At 45.1% G+C, this 15,797-nt stretch overlaps 1 protein-coding gene and 1 long non-coding RNA gene across 7 annotated transcripts in view; one reads left to right on the top strand and one right to left on the bottom strand.

The window, feature by feature from the left end:
* Window positions 1–1,215, bottom strand: part of CFAP20DC (CFAP20 domain containing) — a 147,404-nt gene extending 146,189 nt beyond the window's left edge. For 4 of the 6 annotated variants that reach the window (XM_083491789.1, XM_083491790.1, XM_083491791.1 and 1 more), the window contains exon 1: window positions 695–1,215. The gene's annotated coding sequence lies outside the window, so the exon portion shown is untranslated. The remainder of the gene's footprint in view (window positions 1–694) is intronic. The other 2 variants (XM_083491792.1, XM_083491793.1) reach the window with 2 other exon arrangements.
* LOC310702212 overlaps window positions 1–15,797 on the top strand; it is a 610,091-nt gene that overhangs the window by 354,821 nt on the left and 239,473 nt on the right. The window lies entirely within an intron of this gene.

The following is a 15,797-nucleotide window of genomic DNA, read 5'->3' as shown; positions in this document are numbered from 1 at the left end:
AGTTCCAGCACCTCTCAGGTGGGTGCCATTGCCATTAAATGAGAGAGCAAGTTCATGGTGAATTTGGGCACCTCTTTTTCTAGTAAAATAGCACTGATAATAATAGCAATAGTAATGATAACCATAATTCCTAGAGGGTCATTTTATGCTGCAGTGCTGTCATCATCAGCACACACTTACCTGGGAACAACCCCCTACCTGTACACACTGGGGGGTTGCTTAGGAGCAAACACGTGTGTAAGACTGACCTGCAATTGATTTTGCATAATCTTAAACAGGGCTGTCATTGTGCTAAAAAAAACCGTTGTGCTTCAGGCAGAAATGCTGCTGTAATAGAACAGGGTTTGTTCCTGCCACTGCATCTCCAGCGAGGGGGACTTGCAAAAATGATTTAGCTGCCATACAGCTGCTAAAGGCGCAGCGTCTCTGCCAGGGGGCAACGAAAGGACGCCCAGCCCTTGTGTGCAGCCTAAGAAAAATGAACTTGATTTCAACTCAGTCAAAGAAGAGGTGGTTGTGCCATTCTAACCAAAACTCAAAAAACCCTCAAGCCGGGGGGTGGCAACGTCATCCTACGCCTGCCTATGCAGCAATAAGCCCCACAGAGTCCAGTGGGGTTTTACTCCCGAGGAAAAAAGCGTGTTTAGGATGACATCCTGGCTGGAGAAGATGGGCGTGAGAAGGGGGCGCTTACCTGGGAAGCGGAGGAGGGGAGAAGAAGCAGGGGCGCCTGCCGGCTTTCCTCCGAGGCGGAGGCGGAACAGGGCTGCTGGTGGCGGTGGGGAGGGCATGCGGGCCTAGCAACCAGCTGCCCCAAACTAAGGCGAGGGAAAAGGGACTAAAGGCGGCGCGGCTCCCGCCCGGCCAGGCGACCGCAACGACTCAAAATGGCGGCGGGCGCGGGAGGAGCCTTGAGGCGGCGGGAGCAGGAGGAGGGACCCGCCGCGTCCTTCTCTCCCGCCTCGGGCGCTCCGCTCGAAAGGTGCCCAGGTCTTTCCTGAGCTTTGGGACGCCGCTCTGCCCGGCACCGCCCTCAACATGGAGCGGGGAGGGCGAGAATGGTTTAACGTATTTAGTTTTCTCTGCGTCGTGCCGAGAGATTTGTGCCCGCAGTCAGGCTCCCTGGCAGGCCGGCGCCTCGCGTTTGGGTTGCCATGGTGACCCGAGAGGCGAGGGACGGGCGCTCCGCGAAGGTTCCAGGGCAGCCCTCCCTGTAAACTGTATGCACTTTTTAAATACGTATATAGTGGTACCTCGAGTTACATACGTTTCAGGTTACAGACTCTGCTAACCCAGTAATATTACCTCGGGTTAAGAACTTTGCTTCAGGATGAGAACAGAAATCGTGCTCCGGCGGCATGGCAGCAGCGGGAGGCCCCATTAGCTTAAGTGGTGCTTCAGGTTAAGAACAGTTTCAGGTTAAGAACGGACCTCCAGAAAGAAGTTCTTAACCCGAGGTACCACTACTGTATGTATATATATGGGGCTCAGCACTGCTGAAAACCTTTCCCGCATCTGGCCTCAAGATATATACTGTATCCAGTGCTTTTTTTCTTTAAAAAAAAGTGTTTAGGGGTTCTCTCCTTTTCCCAATCATATTGAAATATTGCCCCTCGATGAGGCCAAACTTAGGGGTATGCGTGTCCCTGCGTCACCCCAGAAAAAACCCCACTACCTGTCTTGTCTATCTTGAGGCTGGATAGCGAAAAGGTTGTAAGCAGTGCTGAGCTCCCCTAGCACATAAAACTGAGCACCTCTAAATAAAAATTAAAGAAAAAAAAGTCTAGTAGCACCTTATAGACCAACTAAGTTTGTTCTGGTATAAGGTTACGTGAAGTGGCTGCCTCAGGCAATGGATGTTGTGGGGTGTGGGATGTCAGTGGCACCACTGGCTAATTTTGGGGGTTTTGCCTTGGATTGTGGTCCAAATGTATTTAAATATGCCTCTTCAAAGCTGTGCTTTAAACATGTCCTGAACAGAGTTTTACATTTTGGTTTGTAACTGTCAATGCAATTATAATGTCTAAAAGGCACGCATTTTTAGGGATTATTCAGAAATAAGATATATAAAAGAAATATAATTTATAATGCCCATATGTTGGGCATATTATTCAGTACGGTCTACAGTTGTTTTCTAGAAGGTATTATAGAATAACACTTCAGGATTGAGCCACAAATTTTGGACCATTTCAGGATTCTCTGAAATTTTTTATTATATCCAATTAGATCATGATTACTGAATAACTGCAGTGCCACATATTAAAGTTCTGAAATATATCAGGTTCATTTACAGGAGTAGTTTTGATCTGTAAAATTATGTCTCTGAACATGTCTGTTATCAAAGATCTATCAGCTAGATAGCCTACATCAAACCCACTCTTTTATATATAAAAAAAAATACAAATGGCTTTAGATTTGGCATTTCTCTCTTGGGAAAGCTTTTTTTAAAAAAAATATGGAAAGGCTTCTTTAGTATAACATCACTTTCAATGATATGTGAATATTTTGTGATCACTTCAAAACTTTTTTGAAGTAATGAGGAAAAGGTCACAGGGAAGAAATTAGACCCGAATATTTTAAACAAGAGCTTAGATGGCTATTTCATCCCCCAAGGTGGCATGCAAGAAGCCCCTAGTACAATAAATACATGCATAAATAGAGGAGAGGAATGTCCACAGAACAGGTTTGCTAAAGCCTGTATGGCTTTTGCTACCCACACAGAATCCACAAGAAATAAATATTTTTTTTTAAAAAAAAACCTGCTGGGTAGTAAGCTCAACATGTACTGAAGCAAAACCATGTGCAAATGAATAGGGTGAACAAATCCATCATGCAAGTACTGGCTATAAACAACATCATGCGCACATTTCATCAAAGGTCAGCGCACTGGACCAAAGCCAATAGATTAATGCAGAAGCAACAGAAATAATGAAATGCAGATTGGAGCAAATCAGGATGTCATCTGTAGAACTGAGGTCTGCATACCCAAAAATGCTGAGACAAGGGATGTCCACAAAGGAGGTGGGGGTGGGGGGGGCTGCACGTAAAGAAGAAAACACAGAGGCTTCTTGCAATCTAATGCTTGCACAGTCAATATATTTAAAAGCCAACATAAAACGTTCCATTGACATTCAATTAAAATCCACTTGCACAAGTTAAATCCTGCGTTTCTCTACCTGCTGAACCCTATGCCCCCAATTTTATTTATTGTTGAGTGTTTTGTTTTGAAAATGTTATAACAACAAGAACAGTCCTGTTTACTAAAAGTGAATTCTACTCTCTGAGTACCAATCCTAATGTAGCCAAAGCAGCCACCATCCATATACTAGAGAGGGACTTCAGCAGCCTCAGGGTTTACAGAACCACAAAAACATTTAGGGGGGGGAAATGAGACAAACCCCCCCCCAAATGAGGACTGGGCACGCTCCCTAGTCATAGAATGTTGGAGGGGAAGTGGAAAAGGGGTGGAATGAAATGGAATATCCTGGAAAAGGGCATGACTGGTTGGCTGACTGGCTCAGATGCTGAGCAGAAGCATTTCACATGGCAATATTAGGTTGCTGGTCCCATTTAGAATTATCACTCTTATCGTTAGAAGAGCAAGGCCAAGTTCAGACTTCATTGCCTTAGTCTTGATTTTAATGATCAGAAAGGTATCAAAAGGTCTTGTAGTCCAACACCCCGCTTCAGGGTAGACACATCAAGGGATAGCTACGGATCATATGTGCAATCCAGATTCTAGTTGGACCACAGGCAGAGAGCAGGGTTTCCCAGTACGTTTCCGAGCACAATTCAAAGTGTTGGTGCTGACCATTAAAGCCCTAAACGGCCTTGGTCCTGTATACCTGAAGGAGCATCTCCACCCCTATCATCCAGCCGGGACACTGAGGTCCAGTGGTGAGGGCCTTCTGGCGTTTCCCTCACTGCAAGAAGCCAAGTTACAGGGAACCAGGCAGAGGGCCTTCTCGGTAGTGGCCCCTGCCCTGTGGGACGCCCTCCCAGCAGATGTCAAGGCAATAAACAACTATTTTACTTTTAAAAGACAACTGAAGGTGGCCCTGTTTAGGGAAGTTTTTAATGTCTGACGCTGTATTGTTTTTAATATTCAGTTGCAAGCCACCCAGAGTGGCTGGGGAAACCCAGCCAGATGGGCGGGGTATAAATAATAAGTTGTTGTTGTTGTTGTTATAACGTACCATAGAACAAACAGCTCCAGTATGAGCCAGCCAAGCAACATTATTACATGTGAACTGACCTCGCAGGAGTTCTTCACTGGGAAGGAGGCCTGCATTGGTGATGGGCATCCATTGTCCTGCCAGCAGAACTGAGTGTGAATGGGGGCAGGTTGTGATAAACCTAAGGAGAATTAGCAGGATACGTGTGGGGCAGGACCTCCAATCCACCCTGGTCGAGATGGTACATTTCCCAACGAGAAACAATTTATTTATAGATATGATGAACAAGTGCTCACTGGAAGGACAGATCGTGAAGCTGAGGCTCCAATACTTTGGCCACCTCATGAGAAGAGAAGACTCCCTGGGAAAGACCCTGATGTTGGGAAAGATGGAGGGCACAAGGAGAAGGGGACGACAGAGGACAAGATGGTTGAACAGTGTTTGCGAAGCTACCAGCATGAGTTTGACCAAACTGCGGGAGGCAGTGGAAGACAGGAGTGCCTGGCGTGCTCTGGTCCAGGGGGTCACGAAGAGTCGGACATGACTAAACAACAACAAATGATGAATAAAGTTGCCCTAGTGAGCAAAAAGCGTCTACGGTATGGGCAATTTAAGACAGGATGAAGATAATGCAGACATTGGAAGCAACTGTATGATAAGGGACGGGCAGGGGGAAGGATTCTTCCTCCCCCCACCTCAGACATAAATCCTTGTACGATCCAGAACATTATCTGTGTTTACAATTGAGACAGATGCTTCCAGGCCAAAGGGGGGAAGCACTCAAGATATCTGGCTGATTGCTATGCATTCATCTGACAGATCAATTAGTTTCTGAAGCAAAAGCAGCACTGAACTAACTGATTAATGCACAGCACCATCAACCTCATCTGCTTCTACAAAGGTCACATTAACAGCTCGATCCTATGCGGAGTTTGGCATGCCTAGGCTCATTGATTCCCTTGTGCTTCGGTGCCCCTAACTCCGCCTAGGACGGTGCAAGATACCCACCCCTGAAAAGATGCACAGCCATCAAATATGCTTCACAAATGAGTGCAAAAAGGGGCCACTATATTACCCTGCGCATGCTGCTTCCTATTACACTCGTATTGAAAAGGATCTAAAGAATATCTGTAGTCATGGGCCTGTCTTGTCTTCATAAGCCTGTCAGCGTTTTTCAAAATTGGACATTTATGCTTAGAGATGCGGAGCACTGGACCTGATCTTATATGTCTAAAGGCCTGTGGTGCAGTGGGGAGATGATGATCCCTCTATTCTGTTCCTGCCCTGGATTCTGCTAGACATATGACACCAGATAACTGTGGTCTGCTGATGTCCCTGGGCCCTGCTATCTCTTCAGATGCTGTCTTCAGAATGGGCTGCAGTCTCTGGGCTACTGGTGGGTGATTCTGGCTGGACACATTGTGCTGGTTTTGTACACCTGCACTGGTTATCAATTTGCTACCGAGCCCAATTTATGGCATTAACACTGACACATAATAAAGCCATATATTACTTACGCCCCAGCTATGTGAAGGAATATCTCCTCCCACGTCGACTTGCCTGGGTGTTAGAACGAGCAAAGCTGCTCTCTGAAAAACAGCCATGACAAAGTCCTAGCCCACACACCAATTTTCTTTTAAAATTCAACCTGTGTTATCAAGACTTTGAGAAAAGAAAATGCCAGCAGACATCTGGCATGCATCACGGTTGCTGCATCTCAGGCACCGGTACTATCCTGTTCACACAAGTGCTTAAGATCCTTGTGTTTGCTTTTCTCTTGGGAGCAGGGAGCAGGGCCTAAAAAAGGTAAAGGGACCCCTGACCATTATGTCCAGTCGTGACCGACTCTGGGGTTGCGGTGCAGGGCCTGCTTTGCCTCTATTAAATTTGGTTATTATGATCACGGTGTGGATTTGCCAAGCGTTCTGGAAAGTCCCCCAAAATAACTAGAAACATGTGGCCTCGGGGCTTTTTCCCCAGCCAGAACTCACTGGAACTCAGTTCCAGCACCTCTCAGGTGTGTGCCATTGCCATTCTAAAATCTAAGAGAATGAGGGAGGCGTTCATGGTGAGTTCTGGCACCTCCTTTTCTAGAAAAATAGCACTGTGTGTCCTTATACCTCTATCTTGATCTAACCCTCTCCACCTTGTGGTAAGAAGGACTCCAGCTCTTGTAGCGCATGTGGAAGAAAGAGTGAGCCGGTACCAAAGGAAACCAGGCAACTAGTGTTCTTTCAAGTGCCTTCAAGTCAGAGGGGGAGAATGTTTGCAGTCCACAGAAGCAGAGTTCTGTATTCCTGCGATGGTTTCTGCTCCGCACAGGCATAGAGGAGGCTGCTTCTTGCAACAGGTAAATGCTGAAAAGCAGTACTGGCACTACTATCAGCCCTGCCCAGCAGGCCTGTGATGTCGCTCTTCACCAAACACGTCTCCTCTCAGGATAATCATTCATGCGTACCAGGTGTAAAGTACTTGGAACACTGAGCTCATTAGCTTAAAGTGGGCCTCCTAGAAATCTGTATCCCTCTCATAGCATTTCTCACAGAGCACAGCAATTAAAGCCATGCAATTCATGTCATGCAGGCAAACATAATCCTGCGAAAACAAGGTGCTTACTTATTCAGACCCAGGAAGAACTAAGACTGCTGCATAAGATTGCTAAGCAAAGTTTTGTTCTTGACTTTGGGCTCCATAGCTGTCCTTAACGTAACAGCCAGATAAAGAGACATTTAGAGGCTTGTCTCCAGGGCCAAGAAGAGCTCCATGTTCTATATTTATAGGATTTTGGACAAGGTATGGTCTGAGCGTTCATGATGCAGCTGTGCTGAAGCTAAACAGGTCTGGATTAGATCGTCTGAGACGTATTTGTGTATCAGGCTGCTGTTGAAGGGGAAAACCAGAAGAGCCACAGGTGAAAGCCCAACATGCTCTCACGATGTCAAGCTGAACTCACGCTCTGAGGTATAAACATCCCTCTAATATTTCCACATGATGATGAGGCAGTGTCTCAATATGTACTGGGATCTCCGAGTTTTCGGGAACTGCATAACATCAGGTGGGGAAATGAACGTGCCTGAGGAAGAGGAGAGGAATGAAGAAAGAATGGGTGCATGCTTGATCTGTGCTGGAACCCAAAGGCTGTGACTAAAAGAGAAGCAAGATTTGTTGTGGATGTTAATGCTGTGTGCCCCTCCATCTTAGGCCCAGGCTCCACATAAGTGTAAATAAAACCGTATATCTTAAAGGCGCCACAGTCTCCGCAGGCCTTCATTCTGAGGAAACTGAACCCTGGGTAAGCTCTGGGAGCCCTGGATAGTAATTTTGGGAAATAGACAGAAGTAGCTATGTTGCATCTAGCATGAATCTTTCAGAAATGCGAGCCATTATTTACCAATCCAAGCAGTGAGCTGATGTATGAAGTTCAACCCTCTCATAGTTGTTGTTGTTTTCCTTGCGATTATTTGCCTACTAGAATGCAAGGAAAGAGTTCGGCGTGTCATCACCTGCTATTGACATAAAACAACTGATTCAGACACATAGTTATAGGGTGTCTGAATAAGAGTATAATTACTATAGCAGCTGCTTAGCAGATACACAGAAAACCGTCTGAGCTTTTAATTTAACTGCTACAGCTAAGGATAGGTTGCCCCAGCAGAGCAGTAAACTACGATGAACTGTCAGTTTTCCTGGATGTTCTCATTACTGTCACATAAAGTAATGAAATACTTGGAAGGGAAAAGATTGTGTGTGAAACTGCTGGGTCTTTTCCGTTAATAGGGAAAAGATTATTAGGAGGCTACTTTGCCTCACCCACCAGAGCCCAGTACAAACTTACTAACTGGAGTCAGTTACTCTGGCCAGAAGCTGAAAGAATCAAGGTCATCACTGATGACATTGTGCTGTTTATATACATTCAATGATCCAGGATTTTGAATTTCCCAATTGCTCCAAAAAGGAATTCTGTTATGGAAGGAAAGGTCAGTCTGAGTGACATTTTTGTACAGTACTTGGCAATGGGGACACTTGGTACTTATCATGTTCTGTTGTGGGTGCACACATTGTGAGACAGCTGAGTGACAAAGAATACTCTATTATTATTATTATTATTATTATTATTATTATTATTATTATTATTATTATTGGAAGATATCTCTAAGCATCAGCTAGTGACATACCATCTTCCATAAATTATGGAGTTCTTTCTGTTGGTGGTGTTCAAAACTCCATGCTCATCTTGCCTATCCACCTGCAGCCCTCTCAGGGCCAGTGGCGTAGCGTGGGTTGTCAGCACCCGGGGCAAAGCAAGTGATTTGCGCCCCCTAACCCCCAGATGTTGTGCCCGGTGCGGCCGGCCCCCCCTGCACCCCCCACGCTACGCCACTGCTCAGGGCCAAGCTAGATGTGCACCTACATATCTGCCTCCTTCATATATTTTACAGGGAATGAGTGGTCGGTGTGCATAATAACTGACCACTCTGCATGTTCACCAGGCCTTTTAGAGAATGTGCACACAATCATTTCACGAAGAGGAAATTTTGCACCTTTCCTAGTCAGTATATTGTTGCATGCCACCCTGATCTCTAGTGGCCCTAGGCTATCACCTCACCTGGAAGTTAGCCTGGCTATTCCAGGAATTAAAAGGGGACCCAGGCATTAGAAGGATCTCAGGATACAAGCTACCCACCCACCCCACTGCAAACTCATAACAATACATAATCCCAACAGGTCTTGGGGAATGTGCATATTTTGACTACATCTTGTACATTCTCCGGGCAATATGCACATTCTCCAGTAAGTAGGTAGAGTCCCCAAGAAACATGCTCCCCCCCGCCATTCCTTGTTCAGAAGCACAGGTATGCCCAGCCACGCCCTAATGTATTTTTTTTTTTAAAAAAATGTACCTCGGGTTACAGACGCTTCAGGTTACAGACTCCGCTAACCCAGAAATAGTACCTCGGGTTAAGAACTTAGCTTCAGGATGAGAACAGAAATTGTGCGGCGGCAGCAGGAGGCCCCATTAGCTAAAGTGGTACCTCAGGTTAAGAATGGTTTCAGGTTAAGAACGGACCTCCAGTGTAGCACCCTGCTTGTGGTTAACGCTTAGCTGGAATGAAATATTCAACGCAGCAATAGAGAATTTAAAATAATTATTTATTTGTCAGACAAATAAATGAGAGGCACAGTGGTATATGGTTACCAAGCTCTGGCCTGGCCTCCTGCCATTATGGCCAGCACTTATATTCCCTTAATCCAGCCCCCTTTGCTCCTCCTGTGGCTGCCTCTGTCCAATCAGCCTGGTTGAATTTCCTATTGGCTGATTGCTATATCCAATCCTAAAAGATACACCCACATCCTCCTGTCCTTATATGGAACACAAACAGCTATATATTGTTACATCTATAAATGACAAATAAGTAGTAATATATCTTACATGTGTCTCAACAAGGAATCTTAATTACCAGCTCACCTCTTGCCCTCCCTGCCCTATTGCCTTCTAAAACAAATGGTTAATCTTAAATTTTTATCTTAAACATATGTCAAGGATCTTGAGTTTCACATCAACATTGAAAGATATCCTTCATTTGAAGGTTTCTAAACAAATGTCTGACAGCTAATATATCAGGACAGCATTTGATGGCGTCTTCCTGTCTGGCAGGGGGGCTAAACTGCTGGCTGACTTAATTCCAGGATAAATACAACTCTTCTAGCATTTGTTAAATCCTTTGCATAATTACATTTAAGCCAATATATTTAAGCTAATATATTTCATACATTATCATAGGTAACCTTTTAAAAGGAATAAGGCCTTTTTAAAGTAGAGAGAGAGAAAAAAAAAAAAGAACTCAGTTTAAAACAGTTTCAGAAGAAGCCTCTTCAGTTTACATCCCCCCCCTTCAGCAAGCTGCTTTTCCCATTATCTGTTTAAGGAAGAAACAGCTTTAAAAAGACTTCCCAGCTAGATGCTTTAAAAAGACTTCCCAAAAAGCCTCTCTTTCTCTGTCAGCTAGATGTTTTTTCTCCCATTTGCCTCTGGCCTTAGAAAATACAGCTCAAGGTTTAAAAGAGGCCCATGGTATCATTTTACTATTTGCCCATTCCTAATTATATTTATCTCTGCCTTTGTTATCTTCTGTAACATGTAGGGTCAGTGTCATTACTCAGTCTGTAATTTCAGCTTTTACGACTTTGAGAATTGCTTTCTGCTATCAATCAAAAGGGGCCCCTTGTCTAGGAAAACAGTGCCAGTGTTTTCTTAAGCAGCTAGCCTTCTTGCCTGGCATGAATACTTTTGAAAATCTACTTTTGAAAATCTAAGCCCTCTTTAATATACAAGTCCTGATCAAACATTAATAAAATGCAGGCTTATGCCTGATGCCTCATTCCCCCCTTTCAAGCTCAAGGACCTTCATCCCAAGTGTCCTTGATAGCTTGACCTTCATCATATTCCTGAGGTAAAGCTCTGTATAGGGCCATGATATGAGGTAGAGTTTCATTTGAAACCATCTTGCTAATTGTACTTCTAAAACATGAAATGATACATGGCATCATACATAAAACCATTACCACTACTGTCAAGAAAAACAAGCAAGACAATAGTATCCCTTTGAGTCCTGTGACATTAGGTAACCAATTGGTGAGCCATCCCATATCCCATCCTTCCCATGTTTGTACTGGGACATGTGCTATATTCTCCATCTTTGTGGCCAACACACGGATTGCCTCACCATTATCTGAAATGTTAAAGCAACAGGCATTCCCTGTCAAGTTCAAGACTCCACATAGGCCTCCCTGCTTGGCAAGTACATAATCCATTCCCATTTTCAGCTGCAAAATGGCGGCTCTACTTTCATCCAACTGTTGTGCAATAAGTCTCAAACTCCGGGCCGTTGCATTGGTTACAAGTTCCACTACTGCTTGCAATCGAATTATTCTGTTTAGATTATAAATAGGATCCCGTGCCCCTTGTATGAGCTCACCAGGATTCCAGGAGGCAGGATCATAATAGGCTATAATGCGCTCTGGTGGCCAATCATCAGTACCGCTCCAACTTTGGGTACTTCCTCCTGCTATATGAGAAATATCAGCGTTTCTTCGTGTACGCTTGGCCAAATTAGTAGGCATAATCCACATTGGTGGTAATACCCATCCCAGGAAACAAGTCCCACTCCATTTGGAGGGGAGTTTCTTGTATGCCCATTCTCCACATATCCACCACAACCATCGTGTCTGAGGTCTTTGGTACGTGGAGTACAGAAGGCGAAATAGCAAAAGAGGTAGAGAGTTCACAGTGCAGTATGTTAGATTGCCTTTTTCTGTCACAGTTATGTTCCATACCACTTTCCATGCATGAATAAAAGGAGGTGCACAGGGCAAGGCATCCCGAGTTCGATAGGTAGTATCGTGTGCCCAGGTATTCTTAATATTATCCCAAGTATAGTGACAATGAGAAGAGCCTATCATGGTAGAATCAGCTGCATCTGATGATTTATGTACACAGAATTCCCCTTGTACAGGTATAACTCGTAATGGTTTAGTTGAGTTCCATCCGGGGAAATTCTGTACTTCTGTTTGGTGTGGTATTTCGCTTACCATACCAATGGCATCTAATGGTATCGGTAATAAGGGCATACCTCCCTCTGAATCATCTGGCCCAAGAGAGCAAACAAGGCAATTGGTCCTATTTGCAACATTGGCTACCATTTCAGCTAACCCTACCCACATATTGTGGTCATGGTGGAATCCATATTTAGTCAATTTGGCCAGATTCAAGGACCCTTCCCCTTCCCAAGGGATCAAGATTAATAATAGAATCATGTTGATGTCTAGCATATGCATTCCTTCCACAAAAGATTACCTTATAGTGATAGCAAATAAATATTAGTCCCAATATAATTCCCCCAGTGACAGAAATGGGGAACCACCAAGACCAAAACATATATCCCGAGGATCCCCAATGAGTAATATCTCTGATAATTGTTCCACAAGGGGGTGGGCAGTCAATTAATTGTATAAGAGAATCTGTCCTTTCACAATCACTGGTTCAGATGCTCCTCAAGCTTCAGGCGTGCGCAGGTCAGCCAGCTTCCAGGTTGTGGCTGCAGCAGGCCGGTCGTCTAATGTTGCCCGTGACCTAGCCCGTTCCCGGTAGGGCTAGATACAGGGGTTTTTGGAGAGAGTCAGTTTAAGAGGATTAGAGGGGTCACCTTTGCACGTCCAACTGCCTTCGGACTTCTTCAAACGAGAGTGATGAATCCAGGGGGTCACCTCAGCTACCTTCACCGCTGTTGGAGTAGAGAGCAAGACGGTGTAAGGTCCACGCCACTTAGGTGCAAGTGGATCACGTTTCCACTCTTTCACCCATACGCTATCGCCAGCCTGGAACTGATGAATCGGCTCGGCAATGCTGCACGGCGTGCGCTCGAGGACCCACCTGTTAAGAGAAACAAAAACACGGGAGAGAGATTGCACTTGTCCCTGTGTCACATGGTCTCCTATTTGTTTAAGATCAGCTGGAATATCCTGAACAAAGGAGGGCGGTCTCCCATACAGGAGCTCAAAAGGTGACAACTTAAGTCTTTTTGTGGGTGCACACCGAACACGAAACAGTGTTATGGGTAACACATCTACCCATCCCAATCCCGTTTCCTGGGTTAATTTTGCCAATTGGGTTTTCAGAGTCCGATTCATTCTTTCAGTTTTCCCTGAACTCTGAGGCCTATAGGCTGCATGCAGTCTCCATTTCACTTGTAGGACTCGACATACTTCTTGTACTACTTGATCAATGAACGCTGGCCCATTGTCACTTCCAATGCATCTAGGTAATCCAAACCTCGGGATCAATTCAGTGAGGAGTCTCTTAGTTACCTCTCGTGCCTTTTCAGTTCGGGTGGGAAAAGCTTCAACCCATCCGGTAAGAGTATCTACAAACACAAGGAGATACTTGAATCCCTTAGAAGGGACCAGCTCTGTGAAGTCCACAATTAGGCTTTCCATGGGGACATATCCCACATGTTGGATTCCAGGAGGTTGTACCGGTCCCTGCCTGGGATTGTTTTTAGCACAAAGAACACATTTCTGTGAAATGCAAGTTGCTAATTGTGATAGGTTAATAATATACAACTTCCGACTGAGACTTTCTCTGGTTGCAGTACCGCCAAGGTGAGTAGATTCATGATAATTTCTTACAATTGTGCCTGCTAGATGATGAGGTACATAAATCCTATTGTCTGGCAGGATCATCCAACCGTCCTTCACAACTGCTCCTTCCTGTTCAGCCCACTTCCTCTCTTCTGGGGTATAGTGAGGTTTAACTTCTTCTGGAGCTACCTCTGGTATGAGGGCTGCTATAAATCCTCCCACAGGCTTTTGGGCTGCCTCTCGGGCTGCTTTGTCAGCAGCATGATTTCCTCTGGTTATTGGATCCCTTCCTCGTCCATGACCTTTGCAGTGCATTACAGCAATCTGTTCTGGAGCCCATACTGCTTCTAACAGGATTTCTACTTCAGGTCCATATTTCAAGGCCTTCCCGTGGGCTCCTATTAGACCTCTTTCTTTCCATAGAGCACCATGTGCATGCAGGGTTAAGAAGGCATATTTAGAATCAGTATAGATGTTTGCCTTACATCCGGCTGCCAATTGCAGAGCTCTAGTTAAACCTATAAGTTCAGCTTTTTGTGCTGAGGTGCCAGCAGGCAAAGCTTCAGCTTCCACTACTTCCTCATTGGTGACCACAGCATATCCTGCTCGTCTGGCACCTTCATGCAGGTAACTGCTACCATCAGTATAATATACAACATCTGGATTTTTCAATGGTTCATCTTTCAGATCGGGTCTACTGGAATAAACTTCATCCATTATTTGGAGACAATCATGTGATTCTTCATCATCTACCTCTGGTAGGGGCAGCAAAGTCGCTGGATTGAGCATATTCACTACTCGTAGATGAATCCTGGGATTTTCACACAATAGGCCTTGGTACCTAGCCATCCTTGGGTTCGTTAGCCAATAACTACCCTTATATTCCATGAGTGTCAGAACAGCATGAGGTACATTCACATACATTGTCTGGCCGAAGGTAAATTTATCAGCTTCTTTGACAAGGCTTGCAGTGGCCGCTACTGCCCTTAGGCATGGAGGCCATCCTTTTGCTACTGAGTCCAATTGTTTTGACAAATAAGCTACTGGACGATTCCAACTTCCTAATTTCTGGGTCAGGACTGCCGCTGCAATCCCATTCTGTTCATGTACATACAGCTGAAAGGGTTTTTCCGAATTAGGCAGTCCAAGGGCTGGGGCCTCCATAAGTCGTTGTTTGATAACTAAAAAGGCTTGTTGCTGCTCAGGTCCCCATACGAATGGGTCCTTTTCTGCACCTCGAGTGCTTTCATGTAAGGGCTTGGCCAGACTGCTGAAATCAGGTATCCATAGTCTACAAAACCCTGCTGTTCCCAGGAATCCTCTGAGTTGTTTCCTTGTGGTAGGTTCCTTGATAAGGCAAATAGCTTCTTTCCTCTCTGGCCTCAATGCTCGTTGTTGGTGTGAGATGTCAAAGCCCAAATATTTGACCTTTTCTAAACATAACTGTGCCTTTTTCTGGGAAACTCGGTAGCCAGCTTGCCAGAGCAAGTGGAGCAGTTCCTCTGTACCTTCTTTACAGGTCTCAAAATCCTTTGCTGCTAGTATAAGGTCATCTACATATTGCAGAACCACCTTTTCTCCAGGTATTGAGGGGTAACTTGTTAGATCCTTCGCCAAGGCAGTGCCAAATAAAGTTGGGGAATTTTTGAATCCCTGGGGCAATCTCGTCCAAGTTAGCTGGCCTTTTGTTCCTGTTAAAGGGTCTTCCCACTGGAAGGCAAATATAGGTTGGCTCTGTGGTGCCAGCCGGCAACAGAAGAATGCATCTTTCAAGTCCAATACAGTAAAAAATGTTGCTTCTGGTGGGATCAAACTCAGCAGGGTGTATGGGTTTGGTACATTTGGGTGCAAGGTCTCGATAGCCTGGTTTACGAGCCTCAAGTCCTGCACTGGCCTGTATTCATCTGTTCCAGGTTTTCGAACAGGCAAAAGGGGTGTGTTCCACTCTGATTGGCAGGGCTTAAGCAGACCATATTTTAATAGGCGGTCCAAATGTTTCTGGATGCCCTCTGCTGCTCGCCGGGGTAAAGGATATTGCTTTACAGATACAGGGGTAGCCATAGGTTTTAAGGTTACTACAATTGGAGCTATATTCTTGGCCATTCCTGGTGGGCTATTTTCGGCCCATACTCCTGGTGGCACCTGTAGAGTTCGGAGGAGCTTGTTTAACTCTGTATCCAATGTGGGTTGGACTTGCAGGGCTGACATTAGGCGCCATGATTGTTCCTTAGGTACTGAGAGGGAAATTATTCCTGCTGCTTTTGATGGCAATTTCATTTCTGGACCTCGAGGAGTGAAGGTGATTTGGGCCTGCAATTTGGACAGCATATCTCTACCTAAGAGAGGCATTGGACACTCAGGTATATACAAAAACTGATGGGTTAAACGATGTCCCCCAATCTGGTATTCCAAAGGTTGGAGGAAAGACCTCTTAGCTGACTGACCAGTGGCACTTTTAATGACTACACTTTTGGATGCCTTTTT

Source organism: Podarcis liolepis (genome assembly GCF_965112155.1).
Source record: "Podarcis liolepis genome assembly, chromosome: 2".
NCBI classification, from domain to species: Eukaryota; Metazoa; Chordata; class Lepidosauria; order Squamata; family Lacertidae; genus Podarcis; species Podarcis liolepis.
Note: the sequence above shows the minus strand (reverse complement) of the source record. Positions and strands in the feature narration are given on the sequence as shown.